The sequence below is a fragment of the Electrona antarctica genome (assembly GCF_951216825.1).
Source record: "Electrona antarctica genome assembly, chromosome: 19".
Lineage (NCBI taxonomy): Eukaryota > Metazoa > Chordata > Actinopteri > Myctophiformes > Myctophidae > Electrona > Electrona antarctica.
Window position 1 is genome coordinate 14,838,507 of NC_136800.1, and position 14,595 is coordinate 14,853,101.

Here is a 14,595-nt window from a genome sequence, read left to right on the forward strand (position 1 = left end):
GATTCCTTTTCAGGCAAACATGTCCACCGTAAGATGAACCTAAATAGGTTTGAATGGGGTTTCTAGGTGTAAGTATGTAGGACTAGTAGCATGCCAAAGTTTGTGCTATTGCCATTGGGAATGCATTGGGCGTTTAACTTAAATAACTCATAAACTACAAAACATTTTAAAGTAAAAAGTTCCAGCATGTGTCTCCACAGTAAGCTGAATTATAAAACGTGTGAATGGAGTTTCTAGGTCAGGGGACCTTAGTATAATTGCCTTATTTGAATCTGAATCCAACATATAAAAAACATATTTGTGATTTTTGATTTTTTGTTTTTCCTTTTTTTGTTCAGAATTGAAAAATGGGAAAACGCTAAACGAAAAATCACAAAAACTGGTCAAGGGACCTTAGTATAAGTATGTTTGTTCAATTTAATCCAGCAAAAAGAAAATTGCTATTTTTTTCCTTTTTTTGTTCAGAATTGAAAAATGGGAAAACACTAAACGAAAAATCACAAAAATGGTGGTGCCTTAGTATAATTCTGTTTGAGTCCAGCAAACAGAAATTTGCAATTATTTTCCTTTTTTTTGTTCAGATTTGAAAAATGTGAAAACTCGAAGCCAAAACCCAGCTTTTAAAAGCTGCGTCAAAGTTGAGTTTTCAGGAGAAAAAAAGCACGCAAAAAAAAGCTGTTCATTCCAAGCTTCAAAACGAAAAAGCTGGTATACATAGAGATAACATGGGGGCACGAAGCAAGAAGCTGCTTCTAGCTTCCTTGGTGTTAACGCGGCTTAAGTCTGATTATGCCTTTGTTTTTTTTGCACTACTGATTGTTACCCGTTTCCTTTCTTGTCAGTTAAAATTATCATTCATCATCACTTCCATCTTGTCCATCACCTAACCCTAACCCTAACCCTAACCCTAACCCTAACCCTAACCCTAACCCTAACCCTAGTTGTCTGGTACCAGATTGGTTACCATATAGTACCAGAACAAAACAAACAAGAAAGCAGTGTTAATTGTCTGGAACCAGTGGCGCAGTGTCTTAGAACGCTGCCACATGATCGGGAGATGGTGAGTTCAAACACCACTCAAGTCTTTACTTTCAAGACCAATTTCAGAAGAAGAAAACCAACAAAAAAGCAGTGTCAATTGTCTGGAACCAGTGGCGCAGTGTGTTATGACACTGCCACATGATCGGGAGATGGTGAGTTCAAACTCCACTCAAGTCTTTACTTTCAAGACCGATTTCAGATGAAGAAAACCAACAAAAAAGCGGCGTGAATTGTCTGGAACCAGTGGCGCAGTGTGATAGAACCCTCCCACATGATCGGGAGATGGTGAGTTCAAACCCCACTCAAGTCTTTACTTTCAAGACCGATTTCAGAAGAAGAAAACCAACAAAAAAGCAGTTGAATTATCTGGAACAAGTGGCGCAGTGTGTTAGGACGCTGCCAAATGATCGGGAGATGGTGAGTTCAAACCCCACCCAAGTCTTTACTTTCAAGACCGATTTCAGAAGAAGAAAACCAACAAAAAAGCAGTTGAATTGTCTGGAACCAGTGGCGCAGTGCGTTAGAACGCTGCCACATGATCGGGAGATGGTGAGTTCAAACCCCACTCAAGTCTTTACTTTCAAGACCGATTAGAGAAGAAGAAAACCAACGACCTATCAACCAACACATTCAAAGGCATATCAATCCCATTAATCCGTTTTCTTATCAAGTTGAAGGCATCCCGGATTTTGTTGAGGGGGGGTTGGGTGTTTCACGGTTTCTCATCAACTCCATGTTAAATCACCCAATTACCCCCCAACGGACACTAGCCATAACCCTAACCCTAACCCTAACCCTAGTTGTCTGGTACCAGATTGGTTACCATATAGTACCAGAACCAAACAAACAAGAAAGCAGTGGGAATTGTCTGGAACCAGTGGCGCAGTGTGTTAGAACGCTGCCACATGATAGGGAGATGGTGAGTTCAAACCCCACTCAAGTCTTTACTTTCAAGACTGATTTCAGAAGAAGAGAAGCAAAACAAAAGCAGTGTGATTTGTCTGGAACCAGTGGCGCAGTGTGTTAGAACGCTGCCACATGATCGGGAAATGGTGAGTTCAAACCCAACTCAAGTCTTTACTTTCAAGACCGATTTCAGAAGAAGAAAAGCAACACAAAAGCAGTGTGAATTGTCTGGAACCAGTGGCGCAGTGTTATAGAACCCTCCCACATGATCGGGAGATGGTGAGTTCAAACCCCACTCAAGTCTTTACTTTCAAGACCGATTTCAGAAGAAGAAAACCAACAAAAAAGCAGTTGAATTGTCTGGAACCAGTGGCACAGTGTGTTAGAACGCTACCACATGATCGGGAGATGGAGAGTTCAAACCCCACTCAAGTCTTTACTTTCAAGACCGATTAGAGAAGAAGAAAACCAACACATTCAAAGGCATATCAATCCCATTAATCCGTTTTCTTATCAAGTTGAAGGCATCCCGGATTTTGTTGAGGGTGGGTTGGGTGTTTCACGGTTTCTCATCAACTCCATGTTAAATCACCCAATTACTCCCCAACGGACACTAGCCATAACCCTAACCCTAACCCTAACCCTAACCCTAACCCTAGTTGTCTGGTACCAGATTGGTTACCATATAGTACCAGAACAAAACAAACAAGAAAGCAGTGTTAAGTGTCTGGAACCAGTGGCGCAGTGTGTTAGAACGCTGCCACATGATCGGGAGATGGTGAGTTCAAACACCACTCAAGTCTTTACTTTCAAGACCAATTTCAGAAGAAGAAAACCAACAAAAAAGCAGTGTCAATTGTCTGGAACCAGTGGCGCAGTGTGTTATGACACTGCCACATGATCGGGAGATGGTGAGTTCAAACTCCACTCAAGTCTTTACTTTCAAGACCGATTTCAGATGAAGAAAACCAACAAAAAAGCGGCGTGAATTGTCTGGAACCAGTGGCGCAGTGTGATAGAACCCTCCCACATGATCGGGAGATGGTGAGTTCAAACCCCACTCAAGTCTTTACTTTCAAGACCGATTTCAGAAGAAGAAAACCAACAAAAAAGCAGTTGAATTATCTGGAACAAGTGGCGCAGTGTGTTAGGACGCTGCCAAATGATAGTGAGATGGTGAGTTCAAACCCCACTCAAGTCTTTACTTTCAAGACCAATTTCAGAAGAAGAAAACCAACAAAAAAGCAGTGTGAATTGTCTGGAACCAGTGGCGCAGTGTGTTAGAACGCTCCCACATGATCGGGAGATGAGGAGTTCAAACCCCACTCAAGTCTTTACTTTCAAGACCGATTTCAGAAGAAGAAAACAAACAAAAAAGCAGTTGAATTGTCTGGAACCAGTGGCGCAGTGTGTTATGACACTGCCACATGATCGGGAGATGGTGAGTTCAAACCCCACTCAAGTCTTTACTTTCAAGACCGATTTCAGATGAAGAAAACCAACAAAAAAGCAGCGTGAATTGTCTGGAACCAGTGGCGCAGTGTGATAGAACCCTCCCACATGATCGGGAGATGGTGAGTTCAAACCCCACTCAAGTCTTTACTTTCAAGACCGATTTCAGAAGAAGAAAACCAACAAAAAAGCAGTTGAATTGTCTGGTACCAGTGGCGCAGTGTGTTAGGACGTTGCCAAATGATCGGGAGATGGTGAGTTCAAACCCCACTCAAGTCTTTACTTTCAAGACCGATTTCAGAAGAAGAAAACCAACAAAAAAGCAGTTGAATTGTCTGGAACCAGTGGCGCAGTGCGTTAGAAAGCTGCCACATGATCGGGAGATGGTGAGTTCAAACCCCACTCAAGTCTTTACTTTCAAGACCGATTAGAGAAGAAGAAAACCAACGACCTATCAACCAACACATTCAAAGGCATATCAATCCCATTAATCCGTTTTCTTATCAAGTTGAAGGCATCCCGGATTTTGTTGAGGGGGGGTTGGGTGTTTCACGGTTTCTCATCAACTCCATGTTAAATCACCCAATTACCCCCCAACGGACACTAGCCATAACCCTAACCCTAACCCTAACCCTAGTTGTCTGGTACCAGATTGGTTACCATATAGTACCAGAACCAAACAAACAAGAAAGCAGTGGGAATTGTCTGGAACCAGTGGCGCAGTGTGTTAGAACGCTGCCACATGATAGGGAGATGGTGAGTTCAAACCCCACTCAAGTCTTTACTTTCAAGACTGATTTCAGAAGAAGAAAAGCAAAACAAAAGCAGTGTGATTTGTCTGGAACCAGTGGCGCAGTTTGTTAGAACGCTGCCACATGATCGGGAAATGGTGAGTTCAAACCCCACTCAAGTCTTTACTTTCAAGACCGATTTCAGAAGAAGAAAAGCAACACAAAAGCAGTGTGAATTATCTTGAACCAGTGGAGCAGTGTGTTAGAACGCTCCCACATGATCGGGAGATGGTGAGTTCAAATCCCACTCAAGTCTTTACTTTCAAGACCGATTTCAGAAGAAGAAAACCAACAAAAAAGCAGTTGAATTGTCTGGAACCAGTGGCGCAGTCTTTTAGGACACTGCCACATGATCGGGAGATGGTGAGTTCAAACCCCTCTCAAGTCTTTACTTTCAAGACCGATTTCAGAAGAAGAAAACCAACGACCTATCAACCAACACATTCAAAGGATTATCAATCCCATTAATCCGTTTTCTTATCAAGTTGAAGGCATCCCAGGATTTTGTTGAGGGTGGGTTGGGTGTTTCACGGTTTCTCCTCAACTCCATGTTAAATCACCCAATTACCCCCCAACGGACACTAGTCATAACCATAACCATAACCATAACCATAACCATAACCCTAACCCTAACCCTAACCCTAACCCTAGTTGTCTGGTACCAGATTGGTTACCATATAGTACCAGAACAAAACAAACAAGAAAGCAGTGTTAGTTGTCTGGAACCAGTGGCGCAGTGTGTTAGAACGCTGCCACATGATCGTGAGATGGTGAGTTCAAAGACCACTCAAGTCTTTACTTTCAAGACCAATTTCAGAAGAAGAAAACCAACAAAAAAGCAGTGTGAATTGCCTGGAACCAGTGGCGCAGTGTGTTAGAACGCTCCCACATGATCGGGAGATGATGAGTTCAAACTCCACTCAAGTCTTTACTTTCAACACCGATTTCAGATGAAGAAAACCAACAAAAAAGCAGTGTTAATTGTCTGGAACCAGTGGCGCAGTGTGTTAGAATGCTGCCACATGATCGGGAGATGGTGAGTTCAAACACCAAAGTCTTTACTTTCAAGACCAATTTCAGAAGAAGAAAACCAACAAAAAAGCAGTTGAATTGTCTGGAACCAGTGGCGCAGTGTGTTAGGACACTGCCAAATGATCGGGAGATGGTGAGTTCAAACCCGACTCAAGTCTTTACTTTCAAGACCGATTTCAGAAGAAGAAAACCAACAAAAAAGCAGTTGTATTGTCTGGAACCAGTAGTGCAGTGTGTTAGGACGCTGCCACATGATCGGGAGATGGTGAGTTCAAACCCCACTCAAGTCTTTACTTTCAAGACCGATTTCAGAAGAAGAAAACCAACAAAAAAGCAGTTGAATTGTCTGGAACCAGTGGCGCAGTGTGTTAGGAAGTTGCCAAATGATCGGGAGATGGTGAGTTCAAACCCCACTCAAGTCTTTACTTTCAAGACCGATTTCAGAAGAAGAAAACCAACAAAAAAGCAGTTGAATTGTCTGGAACCAGTGGTGCAGTGTGTTAGGACGCTGCCACATGATCGGGAGATGGTGAGTTCAAACCCCATGCAAGTCTTTACTTTCAAGACCGATTTCAGAAGAAGAAAACCAACAAAAAAGCAGTTGAATTGTCTGGAACCAATGGCGCAGTGTGTTAGGACGCTGCCACATGATCGGGAGATGGTGAGTTCAAACCCCATGCAAGTCTTTACTTTCAAGACCGATTTCAGAAGAAGAAAACCAACAAAAAAGCAGTTGAATTGTCTGGAACCAGTGGCGCAGTGTGTTAGGACGCTGCCACATGATCGGGAGATGGTGAGTTCAAACCCCACTCAAGTCTTTACTTTCAAGACCGATTTCAGAAGAAGAAAACCAACAAAAAAGCAGGGTGAATTGTCTGGACCCAGTGGCTCAGTGTGTTAGGACGCTGCCACATGATCAGGAGATGGTGGGTTCAAACCCCACTCAAGTTTAAACAAAAAAATAAAGGTCCAGGGTGCAATCCCACCCCAGTCTTTACTGTGACACTTTGCTTTCCACACTGACATCAAGTAGCACAGTAAAGCTGTGTTGTAGTAACCATCAGTTAGCTCAGTGTGATGAGAGGCTGTCCTTGGGAGCCACAGGTCCAGGGTTCAAATCCCACATTAGGCATAACTGTGACACTTTGCTTTGCACACTGATTTCCTGAAAGACAACGTTGCCAAATGATCGGGAGATGGTGAGTTCAAACCCCACTCAAGTCTTTACTTTCAAGACCGATTTCAGAAGAAGAAAACCAACAAAAAAGCAGTTGAATTGTCTGGAACCAGTGGCGCAGTGCGTTAGAACGCTGCCACATGATCGGGAGATGGTGAGTTCAATCCCCACTCAAGTCTTTACTTTCAAGACCGATTAGAGAAGAAGAAAACCAACGACCTATCAACCAACACATTCAAAGGCATATCAATCCCATTAATCCGTTTTCTTATCAAGTTGAAGGCATCCCGGATTTTGTTGAGGGGGGGTTGGGTGTTTCACGGTTTCTCATCAACTCCATGTTAAATCACCCAATTACCCCCCAACGGACACTAGCCATAACCCTAACCCTAACCCTAGTTGTCTGGTACCAGATTGGTTACCATATAGTACCAGAACCAAACAAACAAGAAAGCAGTGGGAATTGTCTGGAACCAGTGGCGCAGTGTGTTAGAACGCTGCCACATGATAGGGAGATGGTGAGTTCAAACCCCACTCAAGTCTTTACTTTCAAGACTGATTTCAGAAGAAGAAAAGCAAAACAAAAGCAGTGTGATTTGTCTGGAACCAGTGGCGCAGTGTGTTAGAACGCTGCCACATGATCGGGAAATGGTGAGTTCAAACCCCACTCAAGTCTTTACTTTCAAGACCGATTTCAGAAGAAGAAAAGCAACACAAAAGCAGTGTGAATTGTCTGGAACCAGTGGCGCAGTGTTATAGAACCCTCCCACATGATCGGGAGATGGTGAGTTCAAACCCCACTCAAGTCTTTACTTTCAAGACCGATTTCAGAAGAAGAAAACCAACAAAAAAGCAGTTGAATTGTCTGGTACCAGTGGCGCAGTGTGTTAGGACGTTGCCAAATGATCGGGAGATGGTGAGTTCAAACCCCACTCAAGTCTTTACTTTCAAGACCGATTTCAGAAGAAGAAAACCAACAAAAAAGCAGTTGAATTGTCTGGTACCAGTGGCGCAGTGTGTTAGGACGTTGCCAAATGATCGGGAGATGGTGAGTTCAAACCCCACTCAAGTCTTTACTTTCAAGACCGATTTCAGAAGAAGAAAACCAACAAAAAAGCAGTTGAATTGTCTGGAACCAGTGGCACAGTGTGTTAGAACGCTACCACATGATCGGGAGATGGTGAGTTCAAACCCCACTCAAGTCTTTACTTTCAAGACCGATTAGAGAAGAAGAAAACCAACACATTCAAAGGCATATCAATCCCATTAATCCGTTTTCTTATCAAGTTGAAGGCATCCCGGATTTTGTTGAGGGTGGGTTGGGTGTTTCACGGTTTCTCATCAACTCCATGTTAAATCACCCAATTACTCCCCAACGGACACTAGCCATAACCCTAACCCTAACCCTAACCCTAACCCTAACCCTAGTTGTCTGGTACCAGATTGGTTACCATATAGTACCAGAACAAAACAAACAAGAAAGCAGTGTTAATTGTCTGGAACCAGTGGCGCAGTGTGTTAGAACGCTGCCACATGATCGGGAGATGGTGAGTTCAAACACCACTCAAGTCTTTACTTTCAAGACCAATTTCAGAAGAAGAAAACCAACAAAAAAGCAGTGTCAATTGTCTGGAACCAGTGGCGCAGTGTGTTATGACACTGCCACATGATCGGGAGATGGTGAGTTCAAACTCCACGCAAGTCTTTACTTTCAAGACCGATTTCAGATGAAGAAAACCAACAAAAAAGCGGCGTGAATTGTCTGGAACCAGTGGCGCAGTGTGATAGAACCCTCCCACATGATCGGGAGATGGTGAGTTCAAACCCCACTCAAGTCTTTACTTTCAAGACCGATTTCAGAAGAAGAAAACCAACAAAAAAGCAGTTGAATTATCTGGAACAAGTGGCGCAGTGTGTTAGGACGCTGCCAAATGATCGGGAGATGGTGAGTTCAAACCCCACTCAAGTCTTTACTTTCAAGACCAATTTCAGAAGAAGAAAACCAACAAGAAAGCAGTGTGAATTGTCTGGAACCAGTGGCGCAGTGTGTTAGAACGCTCCCACATGATCAGGAGATGAGGAGTTCAAACCCCACTCAAGTCTTTACTTTCAAGACCGATTTCAGAAGAAGAAAACAAACAAAAAAGCAGTTGAATTGTCTGGAACCAGTGGCGCAGTGTGTTATGACACTGCCACATGATCGGGAGATGGTGAGTTCAAACCCCACTCAAGTCTTTACTTTCAAGACCGATTTCAGATGAAGAAAACCAACAAAAAACCAGCGTGAATTGTCTGGAACCAGTGGCGCAGTGTGATAGAACCCTCCCACATGATCGGGAGATGGTGAGTTCAAACCCCACTCAAGTCTTTACTTTCAAGACCGATTTCAGAAGAAGAAAACCAACAAAAAAGCAGTTGAATTGTCTGGTACCAGTGGCGCAGTGTGTTAGGACGTTGCCAAATGATCGGGAGATGGTGAGTTCAAACCCCACTCAAGTCTTTACTTTCAAGACCGATTTCAGAAGAAGAAAACCAACAAAAAAGCAGTTGAATTGTCTGGAACCAGTGGCGCAGTGCGTTAGAACGCTGCCACATGATCGGGAGATGGTGAGTTCAAACCCCACTCAAGTCTTTACTTTCAAGACCGATTAGAGAAGAAGAAAACCAACGACCTATCAACCAACACATTCAAAGGCATATCAATCCCATTAATCCGTTTTCTTATCAAGTTGAAGGCATCCCGGACTTTGTTGAGGGGGGGTTGGGTGTTTCACGGTTTCTCATCAACTCCATGTTAAATCACCCAATTACCCCCCAACGGACACTAGCCATAACCCTAACCCTAACTCTAACCCTAGTTGTCTGGTACCAGATTGGTTACCATATAGTACCAGAACCAAACAAACAAGAAAGCAGTGGGAATTGTCTGGAACCAGTGGCGCAGTGTGTTAGAACGCTGCCACATGATAGGGAGATGGTGAGTTCAAACCCCACTCAAGTCTTTACTTTCAAGACTGATTTCAGAAGAAGAAAAGCAAAACAAAAGCAGTGTGATTTGTCTGGAACCAGTGGCGCAGTGTGTTAGAACGCTGCCACATGATCGGGAAATGGTGAGTTCAAACCCCACTCAAGTCTTTACTTTCAAGACCGATTTCAGAAGAAGAAAAGCAACACAAAAGCAGTGTGAATTATCTTGAACCAGTGGAGCAGTGTGTTAGAACGCTCCCACATGATCGGGAGATGGTGAGTTCAAACCCCACTCAAGTCTTTACTTTCAAGACCAATTTCAGAAGAAGAAAACCAACAAAAAAGCAGTGTGAATTGTCTGGAACCAGTGGCGCAGTGTGTTAGAACGCTCCCACATGATCGGGAGATGAGGAGTTCAAACCCCACTCAAGTCTTTACTTTCAAGACCGATTTCAGAAGAAGAAAACAAACAAAAAAGCAGTTGAATTGTCTGGAACCAGTGGCGCAGTGTGTTATGACACTGCCACATGATCGGGAGATGGTGAGTTCAAACCCCACTCAAGTCTTTACTTTCAAGACCGATTTCAGAAGAAGAAAACCAACAAAAAAGCAGTTGAATTGTCTGGTACCAGTGGCGCAGTGTGTTAGGACGTTGCCAAATGATCGGGAGATGGTGAGTTCAAACCCCACTCAAGTCTTTACTTTCAAGACCGATTTCAGAAGAAGAAAACCAACAAAAAAGCAGTTGAATTGTCTGGAACCAGTGGCGCAGTGCGTTAGAACGCTGCCACATGATCGGGAGATGGTGAGTTCAAACCCCACTCAAGTCTTTACTTTCAAGACCGATTAGAGAAGAAGAAAACCAACGACCTATCAACCAACACATTCAAAGGCATATCAATCCCATTAATCCTTTTTCTTATCAAGTTGAAGGCATCCCGGATTTTGTTGAGGGGGGGTTGGGTGTTTCACGGTTTCTCATCAACTCCATGTTAAATCACCCAATTACCCCCCAACGGACACTAGCCATAACCCTAACCCTAACCCTAACCCTAGTTGTCTGGTACCAGATTGGTTACCATATAGTACCAGAACCAAACAAACAAGAAAGCAGTGGGAATTGTCTGGAACCAGTGGCGCAGTGTGTTAGAACGCTGCCACATGATAGGGAGATGGTGAGTTCAAACCCCACTCAAGTCTTTACTTTCAAGACTGATTTCAGAAGAAGAAAAGCAAAACAAAAGCAGTGTGATTTGTCTGGAACCAGTGGCGCAGTGTGTTAGAACGCTGCCACATGATCGGGAAATGGTGAGTTCAAACCCCACTCAAGTCTTTACTTTCAAGACCGATTTCAGAAGAAGAAAAGCAACACAAAAGCAGTGTGAATTGTCTGGAACCAGTGGCGCAGTGTTATAGAACCCTCCCACATGATCGGGAGATGGTGAGTTCAAACCCCACTCAAGTCTTTACTTTCAAGACCGATTTCAGAAGAAGAAAACCAACAAAAAAGCAGTTGAATTGTCTGGTACCAGTGGCGCATTTTGTTAGGACGTTGCCAAATGATCGGGAGATGGTGAGTTCAAACCCCACTCAAGTCTTTACTTTCAAGACCGATTTCAGAAGAAGAAAACCAACAAAAAAGCAGTTGAATTGTCTGGAACCAGTGGCACAGTGTGTTAGAACGCTACCACATGATCGGGAGATGGTGAGTTCAAACCCCACTCAAGTCTTTACTTTCAAGACCGATTAGAGAAGAAGAAAACCAACACATTCAAAGGCATATCAATCCCATTAATCCGTTTTCTTATCAAGTTGAAGGCATCCCGGATTTTGTTGAGGGTGGGTTGGGTGTTTCACGGTTTCTCATCAACTCCATGTTAAATCACCCAATTACTCCCCAACGGACACTAGCCATAACCCTAACCCTAACCCTAACCCTAACCCTAACCCTAGTTGTCTGGTACCAGATTGGTTACCATATAGTACCAGAACAAAACAAACAAGAAAGCAGTGTTAATTGTCTGGAACCAGTGGCGCAGTGTGTTAGAACACTGCCACATGATCGGGAGATGGTGAGTTCAAACACCACTCAAGTCTTTACTTTCAAGACCAATTTCAGAAGAAGAAAACCAACAAAAAAGCAGTGTCAATTGTCTGGAACCAGTGGCGCAGTGTGTTATGACACTGCCACATGATCGGGAGATGGTGAGTTCAAACTCCACTCAAGTCTTTACTTTCAAGACCGATTTCAGATGAAGAAAACCAACAAAAAAGCGGCGTGAATTGTCTGGAACCAGTGGCGCAGTGTGATAGAACCCTCCCACATGATCGGGAGATGGTGAGTTCAAACCCCACTCAAGTCTTTACTTTCAAGACCGATTTCAGAAGAAGAAAACCAACAAAAAAGCAGTTGAATTATCTGGAACAAGTGGCGCAGTGTGTTAGGACGCTGCCAAATGATCGGGAGATGGTGAGTTCAAACCCCACTCAAGTCTTTACTTTCAAGACCAATTTCAGAAGAAGAAAACCAACAAAAAAGCAGTGTGAATTGTCTGGAACCAGTGGCGCAGTGTGTTAGAACGCTCCCACATGATCGGGAGATGAGGAGTTCAAACCCCACTCAAGTCTTTACTTTCAAGACCGATTTCAGAAGAAGAAAACAAACAAAAAAGCAGTTGAATTGTCTGGAACCAGTGGCGCAGTGTGTTATGACACTGCCACATGATCGGGAGATGGTGAGTTCAAACTCCACTCAAGTCTTTACTTTCAAGACCGATTTCAGATGAAGAAAACCAACAAAAAAGCGGCGTGAATTGTCTGGAACCAGTGGCGCAGTGTGATAGAACCCTCCCACATGATCGGGAGATGGTGAGTTCAAACCCCACTCAAGTCTTTACTTTCAAGACCGATTTCAGAAGAAGAAAACCAACAAAAAAGCAGTTGAATTATCTGGAACAAGTGGCGCAGTGTGTTAGGACGCTGCCAAATGATCGGGAGATGGTGAGTTCAAACCCCACTCAAGTCTTTACTTTCAAGACCAATTTCAGAAGAAGAAAACCAACAAAAAAGCAGTGTGAATTGTCTGGAACCAGTGGCGCAGTGTGTTAGAACGCTCCCACATGATCGGGAGATGAGGAGTTCAAACCCCACTCAAGTCTTTACTTTCAAGACCGATTTCAGAAGAAGAAAACAAACAAAAAAGCAGTTGAATTGTCTGGAACCAGTGGCGCAGTGTGTTATGACACTGCCACATGATCGGGAGATGGTGAGTTCAAACCCCACTCAAGTCTTTACTTTCAAGACCGATTTCAGATGAAGAAAACCAACAAAAAACCAGTGTGAATTGTCTGGAACCAGTGGCGCAGTGTGATAGAACCCTCCCACATGATCGGGAGATGGTGAGTTCAAACCCCACTCAAGTCTTTACTTTCAAGACCGATTTCAGAAGAAGAAAACCAACAAAAAAGCAGTTGAATTGTCTGGTACCAGTGGCGCAGTGTGTTAGGACGTTGCCAAATGATCGGGAGATGGTGAGTTCAAACCCCACTCAAGTCTTTACTTTCAAGACCGATTTCAGAAGAAGAAAACCAACAAAAAAGCAGTTGAATTGTCTGGAACCAGTGGCGCAGTGCGTTAGAACGCTGCCACATGATCGGGAGATGGTGAGTTCAAACCCCACTGAAGTCTTTACTTTCAAGACCGATTAGAGAAGAAGAAAACCAACGACCTATCAACCAACACATTCAAAGGCATATCAATCCCATTAATCCGTTTTCTTATCAAGTTGAAGGCATCCCGGATTTTGTTGAGGGGGGGTTGGGTGTTTCACGGTTTCTCATCAACTCCATGTTAAATCACCCAATTACCCCCCAACGGACACTAGCCATAACCCTAACCCTAACCCTAACCCTAGTTGTCTGGTACCAGATTGGTTACCATATAGTACCAGAACCAAACAAACAAGAAAGCAGTGGGAATTGTCTGGAACCAGTGGCGCAGTGTGTTAGAACGCTGCCACATGATAGGGAGATGGTGAGTTCAAACCCCACTCAAGTCTTTACTTTCAAGACTGATTTCAGAAGAAGAAAAGCAAAACAAAAGCAGTGTGATTTGTCTGGAACCAGTGGCGCAGTGTGTTAGAACGCTGCCACATGATCGGGAAATGGTGAGTTCAACCCCCACTCAAGTCTTTACTTTCAAGACCGATTTCAGAAGAAGAAAAGCAACACAAAAGCAGTGTGAATTATCTTGAACCAGTGGAGCAGTGTGTTAGAACGCTCCCACATGATCGGGAGATGGTGAGTTCAAACCCCACTCAAGTCTTTACTTTCAAGACCAATTTCAGAAGAAGAAAACCAACAAAAAAGCAGTGTGAATTGTCTGGAACCAGTGGCGCAGTGTGTTAGAATGCTCCCACATGATCGGGAGATGAGGAGTTCAAACCCCACTCAAGTCTTTACTTTCAAGACCGATTTCAGAAGAAGAAAACAAACAAAAAAGCAGTTGAATTGTCTGGAACCAGTGGCGCAGTGTGTTATGACACTGCCACATGATCGGGAGATGGTGAGTTCAAACCCCACTCAAGTCTTTACTTTCAAGACCGATTTCAGATGAAGAAAACCAACAAAAAAGCAGCGTGAATTGTCTGGAACCAGTGGCGCAGTGTGATAGAACCCTCCCACATGATCGGGAGATGGTGAGTTCAAACCCCACTCAAGTCTTTACTTTCAAGACCGATTTCAGAAGAAGAAAACCAACAAAAAAGCAGTTGAATTGTCTGGTACCAGTGGCGCAGTGTGTTAGGACGTTGCCAAATGATCGGGAGATGGTGAGTTCAAACCCCACTCAAGTCTTTACTTTCAAGACCGATTTCAGAAGAAGAAAACCAACAAAAAAGCAGTTGAATTGTCTGGAACCAGTGGCGCAGTGCGTTAGAACGCTGCCACATGATCGGGAGATGGTGAGTTCAAACCCCACTCAAGTCTTTACTTTCAAGACCGATTAGAGAAGAAGAAAACCAACGACCTATCAACCAACACATTCAAAGGCATATCAATCCCATTAATCCGTTTTCTTATCAAGTTGAAGGCATCCCGGATTTTGTTGAGGGGGGGTTGGGTGTTTCACGGTTTCTCATCAACTCCATGTTAAATCACCCAATTACCCCCCAACGGACACTAGCCATAACCCTAACCCTAACCCTAACCCTAGTTGTCTGGTACCAGATTG